The sequence below is a fragment of the Kogia breviceps genome, chromosome 17 (genome assembly GCF_026419965.1).
Source record: "Kogia breviceps isolate mKogBre1 chromosome 17, mKogBre1 haplotype 1, whole genome shotgun sequence".
Lineage (NCBI taxonomy): Eukaryota > Metazoa > Chordata > Mammalia > Artiodactyla > Physeteridae > Kogia > Kogia breviceps.
Genome location: NC_081326.1, coordinates 59,310,942 through 59,328,293, shown reverse-complemented (window position 1 = coordinate 59,328,293; position 17,352 = coordinate 59,310,942).

Genomic DNA, 17,352 nt, shown 5'->3' with positions numbered 1-17,352 from the left:
CGGCAGTGACCTGCAGCTCCCAGTGGGCCACACAATCACGAGGGGGAAACAACTGATACACTTACAACCACTCTGTTTTTTACTTTCAGTACGATATTCAACAAATTCCATGAGCTATTCAACACTTTATTATAAAATAGGCCTTGTGTTAGATAATTTGCCCTATTGTAGACTAATGTAGGTGTTCTGAACATGTTTAAGGTAGGCTAGGCTAAGCTTTGATGTTTGGTAGGTTAAGTATATTAAATGTATTTTGACTCAACATTTTCAACTTTGACTCAATATTTTCAACTTACAATGGGTTTATTGGGATGTAACCCCTTAGTAAGTTGAGGAAGATCTGTATTTTTCTCTATAATCCATATACAAGTTCTGTACTTAAGCAATCTTTATTTCATTCCTAAAATTTGTCTCTTTTTTCCCAAATATACCTGTTCATTATTTTTTTGTTTGCATAACTTTTATCTTAGCTCTAATTTATTTAAACAGTTTCTATTTAGCTATTTCGTATTTTATGTCTGACAGTTCTAAGATCGGAAATCTTGGGAGTTTAAATTGTTTGTTGCTTCTTGTAATTTTCACTCGTGGTGGCTTATCGTGTGTGTTTGGTGACTTTTGATTATAAGCTCACAAATGGTTGATTTTAATTTGTGGGCATTCTCAAGGTCTAAATTAACAATGCTTTCCTCTAGAGCCTTCTAGTAGCTCTTGATTGAAGGCTTCCAACTTGAGGCCACTATATCCCTCTTCAATTGTCCTTGGCAAAAATGTAAATTCTAAGGTTCATCCTCCCTATCCTCCTTCTCTCCTAAAGCTATTCTTCTGATTTACATTGCAGATATACCCTAAAGGCAACCTCATCTTTTGCCTTTACTTGCTTTTCCCTAGACCTGTTTGAGGTTATCCATCATTTCTCTCTTTAAATTTTTTTTAAAGGAGAGCTTTGGGGATTTCCTTTTCTTCTTCCATTTAGAAAGCACATTTTTATGTGGGATTGATTGTTTCTTAGAAAATAGGCCATCAGTAGTGGAAATCCATATCTTACCCTTTTAAATTTCTTTATATAAGCTCTTCCTAAATTGGCTTTCTTCTCTCTTAAGCCTAGCTAACTCTAGGGACTCAAACCAGTTTCCAATTTCCTTCTTTGCTGCTTTATTTTCATATTTATTCTTCTGTTATGTTGCCTCTTTAAAATGTAAGTAGTTAGTTATCAAAAACTTAGGTCATAAAATACTAACAGTAAGTAGTATATACCACTTCCTATTTTCCTGTGCCTGTGTACACTCTAGTACAATGCCTGACTCCTAGTAACTGTTGGTTGAAGATTTTCTATCTTCTATATTTTCTGTCAAAGTGGTTTACGCATAGTTGGAGATTTGGAAATAATGTTTGTTTAATGAAGAATTTGCTGGAGATAGAGGGAAAGTGGGGAGTCGAGTTTTCTTAGCAAATATTCCAAATATGACTATTTGTGGAAGGATTTCTGAGTGGTATGAAGAATAGAAATAAGGAGTAAGAAGTTTACATGTTAATTTTCTTTGAAAAATCATGCAGAGCTAAACAAATGTGAGGCATAAAGAGCTTTTTGTTTTCAAGACTAGCTTTGCCCTAAAGTTAATCACTTCAAATTGTATAAAGTATACGCAAACTGTGATGCCCCCTAGTGGCCATTTTCTGCCAGCTCGAAGAACAGAATGGAGGTGGTATTCAACAAATAGGCTGGATATTCTAAAATGCAGATACTACAATAGTTTTAAAGTCAAAGTTATCCACTCAGAAATCCAAAAAGGTTTCCCTTTCTCCAGAAACATTTTAATCACTCATAAAAGAACATAACATTGGCTGAAGAAATAAAAGCAATTCCCTTAAAAAAAATTTATACATACTAAAACATGATTTTTTTCCCCTCCAAAATATTGACATTTACTGCTTGACAGTCAGAAAATGGACTTACTTATGATCCTTGGTCCCAAAGAGCTCAGAATATTATGAGGATACAGACATACAGACAAAAACTATTCCTCACTGAGATAAATTCAATAATATGTGTTTGCACAAAATCCAAAAGGAGAAGAGAAGGTAAGTCAAAGATAGTGTAGAGGTGAAGTGACCTTTGATTTATGCTTTGGAGGGTGGATACGCATATGTTGGGTGGGGTTGGAGGAGAAGGGCATTCCAGGCAGAAGAATAGGGTACAAAACTTAGAGGGGGGAGGACATGGCCTAATTAGGTACTTTCTGATAGTGGCTTGGTCATAGGCTACATGTGGGGCTTGGCAGAAAAAAATTGGAAGGAGACGAGTACAGGAATCAAACAGTGCAAAGACATGGGCATCATATAAGGAATTTGGGTTTGTGTGTTGGAAAGGAGGGATCACAGATAGACTTTAATCTGAAGAGTGATTAGATTTTGAGAGATCTCTGGTAATAGTGTGGAGGAAAGACTGGAGGGGGCATTCATGGTTCAAGTCTATTGTAAGAATTCAGGAGGTGCCTATCCAGGTACCAGTGGAGATGGAGAGCGGGAGAAAAATTCTAGAGAGACTTTCTGATACACTTGAACACAATTGGTGCCCAAGTGAATGTTGCAAGTGGGGAGAATAGGAGGGTAAAAAAATATTACTTGTCTGCCTGGATAAAATACTATTAACCAAGGGAAAAAAATATAAGGGGAGGAGCAGACAGGGGCAGGGGTTGAGTTTATTTGGGGGTAAGTTCAGTATGAGATATATATAACACATTGAGAGAGATTTTACTAGGCATTTGGAAGTATGAGTCTGGAGCTCATGAGAGAGAATTCTAGAATGATGCTACATATTCAGGGAATTCCCCACCCTTTGAGTGTGGTTGATTTAGAGATTCACATCTAATGAATAGAAAAGAATGGAAGTGACAGAGATGACTTGAGGACTAGGTTATAAAAGGCACTGTGGAGACTTCCCTGGCAGTCCAGTGGTTAAGACTCAGTGCTTCCACTGCAGGGGGCGCAGCTTCGATCCTGGTTGGGGAAGTAAGATCCTGTATGCCCGTGGGGTGGTCAAAAATAAATAAATAAATAATAAATGTAAATCTTTAAAAAAAAAAATAAAGAAATAAAAGGCACTGTGGGCTCCTGCTTGCTTTCTCTTCTGGTTCACTTGTTCTCGGGAGAAGCCAGTTGCCATGTGACAAGGACATTCACCTATAAAGAGATCCACGTGGAAAAGAAGTAAATCCTCTGCCATCAGACAGCAAGGAACTGAAGCCTTCTGCCAACGGCCCACTAGTGAGACTGAAGAGGATCTTTCAGCCCCAATCAAACTTTGACATGATTGCAGCCCTGTTCAACATCTTGACTGCAAGCTCATGAAGGACCCTGAGACAGGACCCCCAGCTAAGCTGCCCCTGAACTCCTGATCCACAGAAACTGTGCAGTAATAAATATGTATTGTTTTAATCTAGTAGGTTTGGGGATAATGTGTTATGCGCAATAGATGACCAACACAAAAGGCCACACACAGGTACTGACCTCGGGTGGCCTCAGCCTTGCAGTGGCTTTAAACAGGCTTTCAGTTCCTGGCCAGTGACTGAGGTCAGGTCGTGGCGGTGAGAGCACCTAGCCACTAGACCACTGGTCAGTGACAAGGGCCTGGCTCTTTGGCTTTGCAGAAAGAGAATTCCCACAAAGATGGAAAGTAGTGAGGCAAGTAGCGTTTATTAGGAGGAAAACAGAGCACATACAGTACATGTGGATAGACACATGGGAGGCTCAGAGTGAGTGAGTCGTGCCCTCGTGGCAGTTTGCATCACTTTTATGGGACATTTCTTCTCGGTTTCCTTTGGCCAATCATTTTGATTTGCCTGGTTCAGAGTCCGTATTCGGCATATCTCAGGATCCTCCCATGTGTACGTGAGCATCTCTTAGCCAAGATGGATTCTACCGAAGAGGCCTATGGGTAGCTAGCATCGCTTACTATGGGGTGGTACCTCCTCCCTTTTTGACCTCCAAGGAGCTTTTCTGTGCATGTGTAGTCGGGGAGATCTCCTGACTTCGAGAATGAAAAATATGTGGTCTCTTATCTTCTATTTGAGCAGGGCGCAGCCTCCTCCCTCGAATGTCCTGCTATTTTCATCTTGGAATGTCAGTCCTCAGAGAACAAATTCCAACTGTTTGCCTCGGGGGCCCACCTATCTCCTGCCTCAGTACTGAGAGGATGGCATCCCTGGCTCGACAGCTGCTTCTCTGCTATAACTGGGTTGTTATGGAGGGGAGAATGGATTTCAGTAGAAAGCAAGTTATCTTCTCCACCCTATGGCAATTAGTTTGGATTTTGTTTAAAATACCATGGGAAGCTGCTACGTGGACAGAGGACTGGATTATTCAATTGCTTTGTTATGAAAACATAGAGCAAGGTTAGAGAGGAAATGGGAAGATGAGTTAGAAAGCTTTTGAAGTAGTTCAGGCAGGAGCCGTTTTTGTTGGGAACCAGGGTGAAGGCAATGGGGAGACAGATTTGGGAACACTCAAACTGGATTTTGGAAATAGTAACAATAAGAGAACGAAAGAAAGCATTACAATTTTTCACCATTCTCAGAAAGTGTCCTAGGCAAAGAGAAGAGGCCAAAGGATGAAACCAAATAAGACAAAGACTTTTGGAAGACAGTGTGTGAAATGGTTTAAGGCAAATGGGAAAGACCTTGGCCCAGAGTGATTCTCAAATCTCCCCACAGACCTCCGTGGTTGTTTGGATCTGAGTGGTCTGCTGGGTGTGCTTAAAGCAATCAATTGCAGCAGATGTAATGCAAATTTGCGTCCCCAGAGCCAAACCAAAGGCTGGAACCTAAGTGAGGATGAAAGCTGCTATATTTGATCCAGGTTTCAACATGACATGTATTGTCTCATTTAATTCTCACTGCAACCCATGAGAGAGATCTATCATGAGTCTTCTTTCAGAGCAGTAAACTGAGGCTCAGAGAGAACAAGGAACTTGATGAAGATCACAAAGCTTGTAAGTGGCAGAGTAGGATTTGAACCCATGTATGTCTAACACCAAAGTTCTCACTCTTAACCTCTAAGCTCTGGTACTGTATACAGCAGGTGCTCAACTAATGTTGAACAAATGAATGAATGAGTCAGGGGATTACAATTTGGGCCCCTCTCTCTGTCTCTGCTAGAACTCAGCACCTCTGACACTTCCCAGCTGGCCAGCTTTGGGGACTTCCGAAGATAGCCCCCTTGGATGTTATGTTGGCCTTCTTAGGAGGGAGGTTGACAATGACAATGGAAAACCTACCCCAAGCAATTTTATGGACAAGCATAGACTTAGGAAAATGAAACAGATACAAAGAATATAGAGGGTTTGCCTATGGTGTCAATAGCTAACAGCCTGGATGTGAGGATATATGAACTTTTACTTCATAGGATTCTCAAAATGCTTAAGGGGGGGATTTGGAGGGACAGTGAGGGATTCAGCAGATGTAGAGGTCAAGAACAAAAACTTTGATTTATAGATGTAAAGGTCACTTGATTTGTATTTGCAGACAAGAAGGATCTGGTGACTTTGAGTTACAGCAGTGCTGGATCCAGGGAGTAATTTGTGCAGAACTGATAAGCCATTGATCTGAAGAAACCTCAGTAGATGTCAATACAGAAGCTTAGAGTTGGAAGGACTCTTAGAGGTCATATACTTTAGCCCTCGGGCTTAAATGTGAACACATCTTGGTAGAAATGTCAGTCATTTTCCTCACACTGGCCTCAGAATAATAAAAACTTATATTCTATGTTTACTTAAAAATGCAGCTTTCCTACAGAATGGAAACGTTTTATGAACATTTCTCACACATTTATCTGATACTAACTGGAATTTGAGGTCAAAGACTCAGTCTATAGACAGTGGCCTAATATTTTGCAAACATAACAATAATATAATCATAATAGTTATGATAACAATTCCATAATTTGATTATGAAATAATCACATATTGCTATTATTATCATAACATTAAATACTGCTTTCAGTAAGGTCTTTCGAACCTAAAATGTCGCCTACTGGGAATCTAATGAAGCAACGTATGTGTAAGTACATTATAAATCACGGTGGACTTCACAAGAGAATGATATTTTTCAATGATTCTTAGATATATTGTTGGTGATTTCTTTATTAATAGCAGAATAGTTTATCTACTGCCCCCCCAAAAGATCACCTAATTTATTATTATCATTATGAAGCAACAGAATTAAGTGATCTTTCAAATTCAAAAGACCTTATTGAAAACAGTATTTCTTGTGTTTACACACACTATCTCATTCAATCCTCATGGAAAGACGGTGAGGTAGGTATTATGATCTGCATTTTGTGTGTGAAGGTACAGAGACCCAAAGACATTAAGGAACTTGTTCAAAGTAGCACAGATGATAAATGGAAGAGCTGGAACCAGAACCTATGGTCTATTGAGCTTGTGCCAACATTCATTCCACGTTCACTTAATATTACTTCAATTTCAGATTTTCCTCAGGGAATCAGCGCTTTCCCACACGTCATTCATGGGTTGCCTTGGATTGAGTCCACCACAGCCTCAGCGCCCCCTCCAATCCAGCCAGGGTTGGTGCTGTCCACAGGTCCTGTTGTATCACCCAACTCCATCAACTATATGTCCATCTCCTCCTCTTCCTTCTTCCCCACTCCTCACACTCATTAGGATAAGAAAGTTGAAGCAATGAGAGAAGTTCTATAAGATCCCATCATACCATCTATCCATCTACCTGAATCTGTGCTTATTTTCTCTGCCTTGCCTCTTGTTATTACAGAAAAAATACCTATATGCATATCTAACACCAATTTTTCTGTTTGTGCCTCAGAACCCATGGCTCCAGCAATTCTCTTCTCTCCGCCCCTTGACTAAGACAAATTGTTTTTTCCATTTTGCCTAGATCATTTCCATCACTACACAAAAATTCTATAACACCCACCATATTAAAAACCAAACAAAGAGCCTCTTTACCCTATATCATTCTCTTTATTTCCTTTCATTGCAAATGCCTTGAAATGTTATCTGGAGTCACTCTCTCTAATTCATATCCACCCACTCTCTGTTGAACCCAAGCCATTCAGGCAATCACCGGACACACCCATGAAACCGCTCTTGTCACTATTTCCGTGGCTAGGAAGACGGCACATCTCTGTTAGTACAGATAGTCCAGGCCTCTGCCTGTTCTCCAGGAGTGCTTTTTCGCTCTCAAAGTGTCTTGGTTTGGATGATACATTGTATGTTCACATTGTTTATGATATCCACATTGATAAATCCAACAAAATCCAGCGAAATGAGTTCTTAGTGCTTATTGTACTAGAGCTACTAGTATTTAACACATCTTGTCACATCTTTCTTTCTTCACTTGTCTTTCAGGATCTCACGTTCTGGTTCTCCAATTATCTTTCTAGCAGCTTCTCAGTTTTTTCACCTTGTTCCTCCTCATCTCCCCAAGTAGTGAGGGTTGCAGTGCCCGAGGGCTCAGTCAGTTGAATTCTCTTCTTCTCTACCCCAGCTGTATTCATTCCCTTGTTAATCTCTGGTCTCAGGACTTTAAATACCATTCATTTACTAATTATACCCACATTTAAAGCTTTATCCTAAAATTTTCCCTTGAAGTATAGACTCATATATCCAACTATCTGTCTAATAGCATCCCAATCATAACATATTCAAAAGTGAACACTTGACATCTCCCACATACAGATTTTGCTCTCACTCCAGTCCTCTCCATTGTAAGTACCAACTACAGTTTGTAGGAAGCAAACACCTTGATATTATCTTTGACCTTCAGTTGCTCTTACATCCAGTATGTCATCAGCTCATTTGTTCTAACAACAAGTCTTATACTTATCACCATCCCCACCATTTCCACAGGTATCTCTCACCTGGATGATTGCAGTATCCTCATAATAGACCTTCCTACTTCCATCTTTGCTTCCATAGGCTAGATTCTCAATAGAGTAGTCAAAGCAATCCTTTTCACAAATAAGTCACATTATATGCCACTCTTCAGTTCAGAGTCCTTTAATATCATATCCCACTCAATATAAAATCCAAATCCCATGCAGTGACCACAAGCTTGCCGTCATCCTCCTCCATTTACCTTTCTGATTTTCTCGCCTCCTTTTCTTCCCATAGTTCACTGTGCCCCAGACACACAGGCACCCTTGTGATCTCTCCTGCCCCGGGGTCTTTCTTTTTTTTTTTTTTTAAATCAATTTTTAGTGGAGTATAGTTGCTTTACGTGCCCCAGTGTTTTAACACTTGCTGTTTCCAGTACTTGGGTTACTTTCACTGTCCCCATGAGTTACTCCTTCATCTTCTCTTTGAAGTTTTCCTTGCCCTCCTTTCTCCAAAGGCTATTCCCTTCCTTCTTGTATTAGTTTCTTAGGGCTGTTGGAACAAAGGACTACAAGCTGTGTGGCTGAAAACAACAGAAGTTTACTCTATCACAGCTCTGGAGCCTAGATGTCTGACATCAAGCTGTCTTCAGGGTCATGCTCCCTCTGAAAGTCTGGGTAGAATCCTTTCTTGCTTCTTCTTAGCTCTGGTTGTGGCCAGCAATCCTTAGCATTCTTTGGTTTGCAGCAGCCTCATTCCCACCTCTTCCTCTGTTGCATTTGGGAGCCTCCCTGTGTGTCTCTGTCTTCACATGGCATTTCCCCTTCTTACAAGGACATCAGTCATATTGGATTAGGACTCACCCTAATGACTTCATCTTAACTTGGTTATATCTACAAAGACCCTATTTCCAAATAAGATCACATTCACAAGGACCAGGTTAGGACTTCACCATATCCTTCTGGAGGACACAGTTCAACCTGTAGCATTTCCTTGACTCAATATTTCCTGTCCTGGTTCCCACTTTGAAATTTTCGCATAACACTTATTATTGTTTGGCTCATAGGACACTTTATATGCTATATGACTGACTGTAAATATAAGCTCTATAAGGCAGGTATTTTTAACTGTCTTGTCCCTAGTTGTTATGCTGGTATTCAGAACAGCGCCTGGAACATAGTACACAGACAATAAATAGTTGTTATATAAATGTTATTGACTGAATGTCTATTCTTCCAAGTCTCTGGAAATTCAGGAGAATGAAGGGGCATTTGCATGTGTAGCTTGATAGAGCATATAGATTCCATTTCCTTTTACAGAGATTGGCAAGCAATTGCCTGTAGGACACAACTGATCTGCTGCTTCCTTTTGTAAATAAAATTTTATTGCGATACAGATATGCTCATTTGTTTATCTATTGTCTAATGCTGCTTTCATGCTATAATGGCAGAGTTGAGAAGTTGCAACAGAGACCATATGGCCCACAAGGCTTAAAATGTTTGCTGTTTGCTCCTTTACAGAAAAAGTAAGTGTTCCAACCCCTGTTCTTCTCTGTTTTCATAATTTTAACTGTGAGTATTGCTGATCATTAACAGAGGATCAGATTGAAAGATTAATAAACATTCTCAAGTGAAAGTAAAATGAAGCAGGAGGTGGTTTTCTGCAGCTCAGTTCATTTAGACCACTGGGTGTCTCTCTTCCCTAAACTTTAAAAGTAAATGTTGACTCAGACATCAGCCAACTTGGGGCTGTGACATACCAGACAAATATTGACAGTTGCTAAGGCAACTGGGATAAAGTATTGGTCAAAGGATAATATAGGTGCCAATTGTGCCTGCCATGTTTCTCACATAGGGGAAGAGACAGAACATGAATGAAAAATATATCTCACGAACTCTCTTCAACCGTGGCTTAAGAACAACTCACAGATGATGTTTATCTTAATTCCTCTTTCAGTTTCTCTGGAAATTAACACTTTGAGAGTCCTTAAGTCAGCTAAAATATGTCACAAGAGGGAAGTCTCTTTGGCTATCAATTCTCTTTTCCAGTTATCCCTGGAGTTTACTGTTCCAAATTGTGTTCTAATGGCCAGCCATAAGGCCACACGTATTTTTCTGGCTTGCCTATCTTGTCACCAAAGTGGTTTCTGCAACATCTCTTTTCAGAGATTTCTTATTAGTCAACGTTGGAATAATTGTTCTGCCATTTTCTTTGCCTCCTGAAACATGGTAGGAGAAAGTATTTAATCTGTGGTTAAACTTGAGCTTTTCCACTGATTAAACTTAAGCTTTTGCCATTATGCTAGTGCAAGGCTTCTTCACAGTGGTGTCATTGGCAACTTGGGCTGGATAATCCCTTGTTGTGAGGGCTGTGTTGTGCATTGTAGAATGTTTAGAAGTATCCCATGCCTCTATCCATTAGATGCCAGTAACGGCTCCCCAGCTCTCAGGATCAAAAATGTCTTCAGATATTACCAAACATCTGTTGGGGAGCAAAATCATCCCAGCTAAAAACATTGTGCTTGTAAATCCAACCATATCTTCCTTAGATTATCCTTAAAGCATCCTCAAGTAGAGCTGAAGTTTCAAAACACAGTGCAAGAAATGGTAGAAATCTTAGATCATCCCAACTGCAAAGGAGAACCTCAGTTTTCCACAATGTTAAAAATACAGAAATTAAAACATTGATGATAAGCCCAGAGAGATCAATCAACAAGAAAAGAACTTCTTTCATTCAGTGAGATACAAGATAAGTTCTCAAAAAGAAGAAACTCTCCCAGAAGAAATGTTGAGGTTCCTTTCTTTCTGGAATATATAGAAGTCCTGCTATTGTGAACTCTTGGACAGTGAGAAGTCATTCAGGATGGGCTTTGATTATGGCCCTGCTCTGCTGTCCTCAAAGCCTTTCCAGTGACTGAGTTTGGCTCTCTGAGTTTGGAGCAGCTGGGACTGATTATGGCATGGCATCTAGGAAACTTGTACATCTGACATTTGTCTTCTAGAAAACCATCGGCCTATCCACAATTCCTAGGAGCTGCCTAGTCTTTCAGTCCCTCCTTGAAGGCTGGGTAATCTCATTTCCCACTGGACAGGAGGGGCTGGTGAGGTCATTATGACAATTCATAAGCAACATGCTGGGCTGTAACTCCCCAAAGAGCTTGAAATATTGATTTTATGCAGGTCATGCTAAAGATTGAACGGTTGTAATCCTGCTTTGTATATTACTTCTTGAAGATTTTAAACAAGATGGCTTTGCCACCAACATAGCTGACGTATTTTAATTAATCTTTGTGAAAAGAGTTTGACATGTTTAGATGAGCTCATCCAAATAGAATGTTATCCTTCTCTGATATAGAATGCATTGGAATGAAGCATGATTTATGAAGAATAGAAATCTCGCCCTCATTTTTTTTCAGTTTTTCTTGGGTAGATCTGTCATCTGCATAATGAGTTATGATTTATAAAGTCTATAAAAGTGTGTCTTATAGCATATTTTGCTCTGCCTTGCAATACGGAGAAGTAGGAAACTCCCAGTCTATGATGATGGGGTAATGTACACTTAGTGAAGATTGTCTTCTCCAAGTTCTCTAGTGGATACTGCTTAAGAACTATCTAGAAAAGACTGAAAGCCACAAAATCTGTGGGATGCTTTACTGTTCCCCTGGAAAAGTTAGGCAATTAAAGGCTTACATCATATGTGGGAAACATGACTGATGGTTCAAATGAACTTATTACACGTTATTTCATTTGAGTTTATAGAGTGCATATTTTTCTCCAAAATGCCAGACTCATTAATGCAAATGCGAGAGTGCTAGCACTCTAAGGGAACTTCACAAGTAAAATGGGCGACAACCCAGTACCTCAGGGGGTAGTTATGAGTATTGAACGAGATAATGTGTGTAAGGTTATTTGGAATGGAAATCAATCTAATTAGAACTGGAGCTACTCCATTAAGATGCTGGAGTATAAATTGGACCTAAGAAAGAGTCAAAGTCTCCTCCCTTAACAATTCTAGGGTCATTGTTTCCACAAAGGGTGAGGTTAAAGCCATGCTGAAAGGAGACATACCATTTTTCATGATATCAGAATACACCTTTTTTTTTTTTTGGTTTTGATTTCTTTTGTTTTTGAGGCAAAATCAGTCCTTGCCCGCAAGGTACTCTCCTTTTTTCAGGTAAATTCATGAGGACATCAGTGGAACCCCTTGATGATGGAAGATGAAACTCAGAACATTCATTTTTTGCCTCATTCACAGGTCTCTGATCCTGCCCTGTCCTCATAAGTCAAAAAGGAAAAAGTAGAGAGGAGTTTTCGTTAGCCTCAGGCTAATATCTCAGGCACTTGAGTTTGTCAAAGTTAAATAGAGATGGAGGGACTTTATTGGGAAGGGGTAGAATTAGCTGAGAGATCAGATTGGACATTGGAGTAGAGGATTTGAGAGAGAGCTGTGAAAAAATAAAAAAGAGAATGCTAAGGAAATATAGAGAATTCATTTGGAGCACACTTCTTTCAGGAATTTCCTTTGCTAGCGAGGCACACAGGGATGCATAAGTTGGAGAAAGTTCATCTTTACTCCTATTACCCTGTACTGTTGTTTTGAGATCTACCCTACCTATCCCTTTCTATGTTCCCATAATAGTCCAGTAGATATTTGGCATGAGGAAGAGAGGGAAGGTGGCTCTCAGGAAAGAGAAGGTATTAGTCTCCCACTCACCTGGTGGACTCTTGTGGTGCAGACCGAGATACAGAATTAATGGGAGGGTTGTTGAGAACCAAGGAAGGGAGCGTGGAGCAATTGCTGTGGACAGGTGTGAACTCTGGACAAATTCCTGAGATGATAATTAATGGACCTTTCCAGACTTTTAGCATACATTTTGCAAAGGTAAAACTTTTATTTAAAGGGTCGGGGAATGATAGTCATAAAGTGCCAGTTCTCATTTGTTTGTTTATCTACTCATCAATTAATACCTTTATCTCACCATCTAAAATCCCTCCATCTAATGATCCTTCCATTCTTTCATCATTTTATCCTTTTATTTTTATATGGCATTTACTGAGTACCCATTTTGTGAGAAATTACTGTTTAACACTTTGTAAAGGAGCGAAGAGAGTTGAACACGGCCCGTAAGGTATTATCTATGACCTGTAATAATGGCTGTGATAATTTCATGTTGATGGATAAAAGATCTTTCTTAGTTGTGCTCATAAAGAGATTTCTCCTATGTCTGCTTTCCACCTACTAAACTTGATAAGGGCAGTTCAACTGTTTAACCTAGAAAAGAGGGCATCAGTGGGCGCACAGAGCAAATGTTACAACTCAGTGTCATCCTAGGGGGCCAATGGATTGGGGAGTGCCTGCACTTTCCAAAAATCTTTGAAGAAAAGAAAACAAGAAATTGACAAGTTGGAGAGAGAGAGTCAAGAAGAGGGCAAACTGAAATCTTGGAAACAAAGTAACACCTTTAATACTACTTCAGGTGGTTCCTCCTGAGCTGTGATGTATCAACTACCTTTTAAAACTGAATCATGGAACTAGATGGTTAATCTGAAATAGCCAAGAACATGTAAACAGACTTTAATTATGTAGAAGTCACAAATCCTGAGTAATTTAACATTTGAACAAATGCCTATGAAAGGTCTAGATAACCAATAAAAGGACATTTGCTCTGGGCTTAACAGCCATATAAGAAAATGTCACATACACCTAGCTAACCAGGCGGGTATGAGGGGTCTTGGCTGTTACTGTTTTTTCAGAGACTGTAGAGTTCAGGGAACACCAGAGTCACACAATGCCATTTCTCCCCTCAGAAAACAACAAGGTACTTTCTCTGGATATTTTCAAAGCTATTCATCAAAGACGAGAAAGACACAGAACTAAAAGAGAAGTAGAAAAATCAGCAGCAGAAAAAAATTGGGGGCAATTTAAGAGATTCAAGGGTCTTGTAAATCCACACTTAAGTTATATAGGATTGAAGGGATGTGTACATCAATACAAAGTGTTGGGAGGAAAATACGCCCACTAAAAAGTAGGGCTTTGTGTTTTTAAGGAAAGTCATAGAAAATAATACTTGAACTTGACTTTTGTTCCAAGGTTGATCAATCTATACTGCACTAACCATTCCAGTGTGTTATGAAGTTCAACACTTTTAAGAATCTGTGTTCAACATTGTAAGAATTTATCTGTATGACCAACCTAATAAGACAAAAGGTGTGTGGTCAGGCCTTAGACAGTCTCAAGCTTTGATCAAATAAAAGTGTTAATTAATTAATACATTTTTCTTGGATAAATAATATAGGTTGACGGACGCACAGGCTCCGCGGCCATGGCTCACGGGCCCAGCTGCTCCGCGGCACGTGGGATCTTCCCGGACTGGGGCACGAACCCACGTCCCCTGCATTGGCAGGCGGACTCCCAACCACTGCGCCACCAGGGAAGCCCTAGGTTGATTTTTTAAAATGTTAGTTGGCTCTATACATTGAATGGTCATTAACTAGTTAGTAACTTGGGTCATAAACAAATTGTTTAAATGAAACAACCCATTTCAAAAAATGTTCTGACCAATTCAATGAATCTGTCTACAAATCTTTGCATTTATAGATACACCTTGGTATCTTATTTCAACCCGACAAATCAAGTGGTCCCATAAAAAAGTCAAATTCTTTGATTGGTAGGATACAGGGGTTTTTTTGTTGTTTTTTTTTTTAGGATATAGTTTTAATAGCTGGTTTCCTGTTTGATTTTTTTTTAAATCTCTCTACCATGTTGAGGGATGTATAGATACAGTTTTTTTTTTTTTTTTTTTTTTTTTTTTTTTTTTTTTTTTTTTTTTTTTTGTGGTATGCGGGCCTCTCACTGTTGTGGCCTCTCCCGTTGCAGAGCACAGGCTCCGGACGCACAGGCCCAGCGGCCATGGCTCACGGGCCCAGCCGCTCCGCAGCATGTGGGATCTTCCCGGACCGGGGCACGAACCCGTGTCCCCTGCATCCGCAGGCGGATTCTCAACCACTGCGCCACCAGGGAAGCCCTAGATACAGTTTTAATTAATATCTTCATTGCTTATTTCATCACCACAGTGCCTAGAGAGACCAGAATAAATCTAAAGGCTATGGCAGTTATTTTCCAATCCAGAAAAACATAATTGCTTCTATTGCAATGAGTTCAACCTTTAGAATACTCATTATAATAAAAGAGAAAAGGAGGAGGAAGGGCACTGAGGCTCTTGGGAAATGATGGTAAGTGATGCTACAAGGAGTCTGGTCTCTACAGCCAGGTGCCCCTGAGTTTGAATCCTTACCAGTCTCATCTGTAAAATAGGGTAACATTGCTCATCTTTTAGGGTTGTTGTGAGGAAAAATAAGGTTATAAAGATGAAATTTATGAGTGCATGGCACATGGTACGTACTCCGTAAGTATCAAGATGGATGGGACCACAGGAACTGCTGAATTCAACATCCTCGCTTTGTGGGCATAGAAGTCCAGAAGCCAAGCAATGACTACATGCTTGGTTTTCTGACTCCAGGTTCAGTGTTTTCCAATATGTTCTGCTACTATATTTTTGTCTTGGTTGAAGAGGCATGGTGGGGATTGGATAAAGCTTAGTAGATAGCATCTTGTAGTGGTATCTTGAATGATAGACAAGATTTCAAAAGGTGAAGCTAATGGGAGGAGGACATTCCAAGTACATAATATAGCAACAAGAAGGGAAGGGTATGGACACAATCGAACTTGAGCCATTCTGCCCAAGAGAAAAAGAGCACCCCATGATCCCTCTGAATAAACCAATGAACATAGGCTTGGGGGCTAAATCATTCTCTTAGTGAATGAGGACTCACAGGGAGACCTCTGAAACCCCTACCTCTCTATGTACTTCTGAAATCTTCCAGGTATATGTTTAGTAGGCACAAAAGACTCCTCTTTTTCATGGTCACTGCAAAGGGACCTCTGTAAGTAGCTCATCTTCAGATGAGATACTGACATCTAAGGTGGTTTCCGATGAGGAGCTGGCTTACAGAACAGAGGTCTGAACTGTTTCTGACTCAGGTATAGGGAGTTTATTTTCTCTGGATCTTCTTTGGGATTTAGGGGGTCCCCAAAAGTGGGGCTGAGCTAGGGAGTCCCCTCCCATGAGAACAGTTAAAATAGTGAGCAGAAGAGGAAAGGCTAAAAAGGGTAAATAGTTTAGTCTGAGGAATCGAGGTCTAAGGAAAAACTCAAACAACCCACCAGACTCTAAGCTTCATGAGGGTAAGGCCTATATTTGTCTTGTTCATTGTTTTGTTCCCAGTGACTGCACATGACTTGGAATATGGTAGGTGATCAGTACATATGTGTTGAATTCCTTAATTAATGAATGCACAAAAGAAACAACACTTGCCTTAATCTCAGTGACTGGTGAGAAGCTCAGGACCATGTTCCTAACAGCTCTTGGTCCCAGAGTTGTTACCCAAAGCCAATGATTTTGCTTGGCTAAGAACTGCACGTATTCGCAATGCGTCCTGTTAGGGAAATTCCTTAGGTGATCATCAGCGTCCAGAGCACAAATCCTTCAGGGTTTAGTAGCAGCTTATTCAACCATTTGACTTTCTTGAGGATCAACGACTTGCTTCTCCAACATAAGTACACATAACCCAGGATACAGACAGTAAGGCAGAGAGATTAAATGCACAAATTCTAGATGCAGAATGTGAGGATTTGGATCCAGGCTTTACTACTTAATAGATTTATGATCCTGTGCAAGCTGTGTGTCTTCCTACAGCTTTGTTTTCCTCATCTGTAATTTTGAAATATAATAGTACTGACCACATGGGTTTTTTATATGGACTGAAGTGAATGAGGCAAACTGTAAAACACTTTGCATGTTGCCTGGTACCTAATAAGCTTGATAAATTGTTAGTTCTTTCTCTTCTCCACCATCTTCTCCCTCTTTATCTTCTTCCTAAATGTTAAATATTCTAAAAGAAACATTTAATAACATTTTTGTACTTCTGAAAGTGGGACATTTGTACTTATAACTGATGGTGTGTCCTAGGTCAACTGGAAGAATTTTTAATTTATTTTGATTTATACATTAATAGTACCTCTTATGATTGATGGCTCCTAAAATGAGATAGAATTTGGAATTGTACTTATTACTGCTAATCTGACTATGTGAAGTATGCAAGGAAATATGAGAGGATTCAGTGTAAACACCATTCTGGAGCATCAATTTTGCTTGAAGATTTAGGTGGGAAAAGTTGAATAAGCTAGCCAATTAGACATTTTAAATGTTATTTTTATACTTAAACAAACATGGATTAAAAAGAAGTCAAGATTTACCTGAATTTTTAAGAGAAAAATGTGGCATGCCGTAGAAACTTTGGCTTGGAACTCTCCGCTGTAGTTGTTTATTATGCTCTGCTGTTTAGAGTAAGGTGATGGAAAAGTTTGAGAAGCACGGTATGAAACAGTGGCAAGAAACCCAAACAACGTCCTTGCCCTCATGGAGCTTAGAGTCTAATGGGAGA